A 6,000-nucleotide genomic window follows, 5' to 3' on the forward strand; every position below is an offset into this window, starting at 1 on the left:
AAGGCATCATAGGGCAAAGAAAAAAGATAAATTACAAAATAAGGGGGGAAATTTCCAAGTGTTAGTATCTCTAATATCTTTAAAGAGCTTTTAAAAATAAAAAGACCAAGAACTCTATAAGAAATTGAGCTTGCTATAACTCAATAAAAAATGTTAAACTTTAAAAAAAAAAAGAAATTGAGCTTGTGAGGTGAATAATAAACCATATAAAAACATGCTTATCTCATTCATACTAAGAGAAACACACACACAATAAAACCAAAACAGATACTATTTCTCATGTATTAAATTGGCAAAAATCCAAAAATTTGACATACTGTGGAGAAACAGGCATGTTCATGCATTGCTGATAATTCTGCAAATTATTATGGTAGTTGTGGGGGATTGGGCAATACTGGTAAAAGTACTAATCCTTTTGGCCAGCAACCCAAATCTAAGGATCTCTCCAAAGTTAAACTGGCAAAAATATTTTTTAAATGTATGCACAAGGCTGTATTCCTTACAACAGTATTTGTAATAGTAACAGACCAGAAACAACCCAAATATCTATCAGCAGTTGGTTAAATCAGGATTAAATAATGTCCAATCCATACAGTTGATCTCCAAAATACATCGTTAAATGGCAAAGTGGAGAAAAGTGTCTGTGTACAGTAAAATGCATATGATTTATAATATTTACTTATATGCTTAAAGTAGAAAGAAGTTACAAACGGTTTTAAATGGTTAACTCAAGGGAGCAAAAAGGAACAGGATGAGGGATTAAAATATTCTTTGAATATATTTTGTCTTATAAATTTGACTTTGGAACTATGTAAATATTTTACATAATTATAAAACAAAATTATATTTAAAGATTTTAAAATGAAGCTAAAGAGTCTAAATTGGTATACAGGGGGTGGCTTAAACCCACAAAAAATGAACTTTTAGTCAACTTAACACAGTAATTTGTGCATCCCCAGTGGAATAAACTCTAAGGAAAAAGGAAAGGGAAAAAAAATCTCGAACTGTTTTTAGTTATATTACCCGTAGCGTTAGTATTAGTATTCTGAGATTGTCGTGTGTGCACTGTGGATTAAAGCAAATGAGTAATAATCTAATCTGTTATTACTAGAATCTTGTTAGAACTAGGATTCCCTTTACAAGGGAAAAATAGAAGAGGGTAAGTAAAACCCTGAGTTTACAGTGAGTATCTATATAAACTCACAATACATTTGATCTTAAAAAAACGTATTTTCTCCTTTCTATTGAATAGGCCTGGAAACAATCACCAATCCTAAAGTGGTGAGCATCCTAGTCCCTGACTGGTAGTCTTGAAATATTTCCCACTAACAGAACCCAAGATTCTTGAAAAAAAGGCTGATTCCTGATGTGAGGCAGGAAATATACAAAGGAGCCTAGAATACCTTATTATACCAGATATAAAGGAAGCTCTATCAAAGATTATTAGTCATATCAGATGACTTGGGAACCAACTAGTCAACAAGAACCAGGCTTGACCAGGGCTCCACGGGATGGGAGACACCTGGGATTCATGACTGCAGCACCATCAGGACAGCAGGGAATTGTGGGATCTGATGTAACCACCCTTCAAACCTCCTGTCAGTGGCACAGTGCAGATGAGCCGCTGGCCCCAGGAACCCGGCCTCGTGGGCTAGGGCAGGCCCTGCCCAACAGCCCAGAAGGGCCTGATGGCCGAGGGCAAGTGTGCAAGAACTAACTGCACACGTGTTCTGTTGTGACTCAGCATCCAGGCTCCCTGGAATCAGTCCCCAGGTCAGGCTGTGTAGGGATAGACTGGGTCACAGAAAATTTAAAACAAACAGGAAAAAAAAAAAAATTGAGCAGAGAGGGCAGTATGAGCAACAGAAAGAATTATAACTCTAATAAGAGGAAGATACATATACTAATAATTTGTTGAAAATTAAAGCTTCTGAATTATAACACATTTCCCTTTCACTTTTATGGTTAATTTTTCCTGCTATTGTATCAGTAACATTTTTAGGAGGAAAAACATTAAAATACAAACTTAATGTTATGTATTTGAAAGTAGATATTTTCCCAATGCCAACCAAATGTTGTATCATATATTTTTCATGTTGAAAATATTCCTCTCTCTGTGGGAGGGTGCCAGCTGTTTAATGGTACACAAAGGAATCTGTTTTACCCTTAATCCACTGAATGTCCTAGGGGATACCACTGTAAAATATGTCAATGTTTTTTTCCTGGAAATAGTCTACTAAATATTTAATCTATCTTCTTCAGGAATTAAAATATTAGCATACAAAATTTAAAAAGAATTTTTTTAGTTATTTTTATTTGGAAAAAGTGTACCCATTAGAATATTTGAAATATTAAATCTTAAATAAGAGGACTTTATATCAAAAGAAATATCATTAATCATCTAATGTAATGAATGTCAAAACTTGTATTTATGTGGTTCTGCCAAGATACTGAAATTTATTTTTTTTTAAATTGAACTATTAATTTAAAAAAGAATAGTAACACCAATGGATTAGAAAATACTATATTTAATTCATGAGTTCATTGTTAAAACCCACAAACGTCATTTTTAGAGGATGATAATGAACCAATTCATTTTGAAAGCTAGTAAATAAAGGGTAAGATTCAAGCATTTTATCCTTCCTTTTGTATACAGACTGAATGATGCAGTAACAAAATAGTTGAGGGTCAATTTTTTCTTTATAACATATTCTAGATAATGAAGAAATGACAGAATTAGACTATCACTACTTCTCATTCAATAATGTTATCTAGGCAATGATATCAACGGCTGCTAATATCAAAAAAGAGACAACCAGACATTATGTTTGTCGAATAACAGACTATCCCATCATGTAATCTTGCCAGCCCTTCCTCCCCCAGCAAGTCTGAATCTGATCAAGCCTCTACACCGAGCTACCAATTTATGAAACTACAGATGTTAGAAGAACCTGTTAAATTATGCCAAAAGGATGCAATCAGCAAAATCCAGATTTTGGAAAACTGAACAGGACAAATGACTCAATTTCTTCAATAAGCTGGAAAAATATGCAAAGTTGTAGATGAGGAACCGATAGAGACACAGGATTTATCAAGTAATGGCACTGTGGGTACTAATTCAAACAAACTAAAAATAAACATGGCTCCACACCAACACTTGTACGTCAATATTATTCGTAATAGCCAAAAAATGGATAAACAAAATGTGGTATAGCCATATCATGGAATATTAGTCATACATAAAAAGGAATGAAGTACTTATTCATGCTACAACAAAGATCAGCCTTGAAAACTTTATGCTGAATTAAAGTGTTACCGTTCCAGGTTTGTTTTCCACGATGTGCAGCAAAGCTAAAACGGTGAGACGCTGAGGTTTGTGGCAAAAGTGCGGTGACAAGTCTCAAATGTGCTCCACGAAGGCAAGGGGCTCAGGTATTTATGGGATAAAAAATAAAGAAGCAGGGCGGTCTGAGGCGTGGGGAGCAGGGAAAGGTGATTGGGAAAAGTGCGATGATCGCAGTTCTGCGCAAGCTTAACTCAGCTCCAGGCCTCTGCCCCCTCAGAAGTTCAGGAGCGGATGCAGCACATGCCCGGTTGAAGGTGGGTGGTCCCACCCAGTCCTAACCAGCTCAGCTCAAAGGAGACACAGCTGACTCTTGGCTCAGCTTGAACTAGATGCAGCTGACTCCAAGTTCCTGGAAAACAACTCAGGCAAAGATCTTACTGTTTAGGCTACGGTGCTGCTTGGAGGGCATGAAAGTCTTCATACCATCAAAGTGAAGGCAGGTGGGGTGAATTTCACTCACAGTTTCAAAAGAAGCCAGCCATAAAGAGCCACATATTGTAATTATTCCATTTATATGAAATATAGAATGGGCATATTCACAGGAAGCGCAGTAGTGGTTGCCAGGGACAGGGTGGGAAATGGGAAGAGACTGCTAACGGATACACGGCTTCTTCTTCGGGTGATGAAACTAGCGGTGATGGTTGTACAACTCAGTGAAAATGCCACAAACCATTGAACTGTACACTTAACTTTTTTTTTTTATTTTATTTTGGGGGGAGGTAATTAGGTTTATTTATTTATTTTAATTATTTTTTAAAATGAAGGTACTGGGGATTGAACCCAGAATCACATGCATGCTAAGCATGTGCTCTACCACTGAGCTATACCTTCCCTCCTGAATTATATACATTAAAAGGGTAGATTTTATGGCACATGAATTGCATCTCAATAAAAAATACGGTAGTTCATGACACAAATGGAAAGTTAAATACTGACTTGCTACCTGATAATATCTGGTTATCAGTTAATAACATCTAAAATTTTTATTTTTTTAAAGATATAGTCTAAAAAATTTACACATGAAATATGATGCTGGAATTTGCTTTAAAAATAATACAAAATAGTTGGGAAATCACTATTTTGAGTAAGGATTAAATCAGGCAAGGATCATCAGTGGATACTGTGATGGTCCTAACCTATGTCCATGAATTCTTTGATATCATCCCTTCAAGAGTTGGAGCTAATATTCCCTTCCCTGGAATGTGTCTTGGACTCGGTCCCTCACTCCTAATGAGTTGACTGCAGTGCAAGTGACTGTGTGCCTTCCATGACCAGGTCACAAACTTTGCCCTCTCCTTGCTCTCTCAGGGATCACTTGCTCTAGAGGTAGCCAGTGCCATGCAATGAGGGCACACAAGCGACCCCCAGGGAGAGGTCTGTGTGGCAAGGAATCAAGGCCTCCCCTGTTCCCCACTATCTTACCAGCCGTCTGAATGACCCATCTTGGAAGTGGATTCTCCAGCTCCAGGCAGGGCTTCAGGTGACAGTAGCTTCTGGCTGACAGCTGAAATGTAATCTCACAAGAGACCCTGAGGCAGAACCATGCAGCCAAGCTACTGCCACTTCCTGACCCACAGAAACTGTCTGAGATCATAAATATTTATTGTTTTAAACTGCTAAGTTTTGGCATAATCTATTATGCAGCAACAGGTAAGTAAATACAGATGCTGAATCCAGGGGAAATTTTTATAATAAGTGGAATAGTTCCATGATCTTAAAGATCTCCCCACAGGCCATTTATTATTTTCCAGGGAGGGCGAAAAAACCAATAATTGTACAGAGATGAAATTGAGCGACAACAACCTTCACTGATGATCAAGATTAACATCACCAACGAGAGGGCAGATGGACATCATGCACCTGAAAGGGACACAACGTCACCTAGGCAGTATTCTGGCCAAGAATCAGTTTTTTTTTTAAGTTAGGATCAATTTTATTTTATTTTTAAAAATTTTTTACTGAAGTAAAGTTGATTCACAATGTTGTGTCAGTTTCTGGTATACAGCAAAGTGATTCAGTTATACATATATATTCCTACTGCTATACAGTAGGACATTGTTGTTATCTATTTTATATATAATAGTTAGTATATGCTAATCCCAAACTCCCAATTTATCCTTCCCCCACCCCCTTTCCTCTTTGGTAACCATAAATTTGTTTTCTATGTCTGTGAGTCTGTTTCTGTTTTGTAAATAAGTTCATTTGTATCGTATTTTAGATTCCACATGTAAGTGATATCATATGGTATTTGTCTTTCTCTCTCTGACCTTCTGCACTTAGTATGATAATCTCTAGGTCCATCCATGTTGCTATAAATGGCATTATTTCATTCTTTTTTATAGCTGAGTAATAGTCCATTGTATGTATATATATGCCACATTTTCTTTATCCAAGGACTGCACATCTTGAATCTAATCATAAGGAAACAGCAGACAAATCCCAAATGAGAAACCATCTTATTAAAAAAGAAAAAGGGAATTATTTTTCCAAAATGCCAATGTCATAAAAGACAAAAAGCTCTGGAAATGTTCCTGATCAAAAGGGGCTAACCACTAAATGCAATACCTCACCCAAAACTGGATCCTGTACTGAAGGGGAAAGAAATGCTCTGAGGAGCACAACTGAAAAAATTGGAGTATGAATGTTAGCGGAGA

This window comes from Camelus dromedarius, chromosome 7, assembly GCF_036321535.1.
Source record: "Camelus dromedarius isolate mCamDro1 chromosome 7, mCamDro1.pat, whole genome shotgun sequence".
Classification (NCBI taxonomy): domain Eukaryota; kingdom Metazoa; phylum Chordata; class Mammalia; order Artiodactyla; family Camelidae; genus Camelus; species Camelus dromedarius.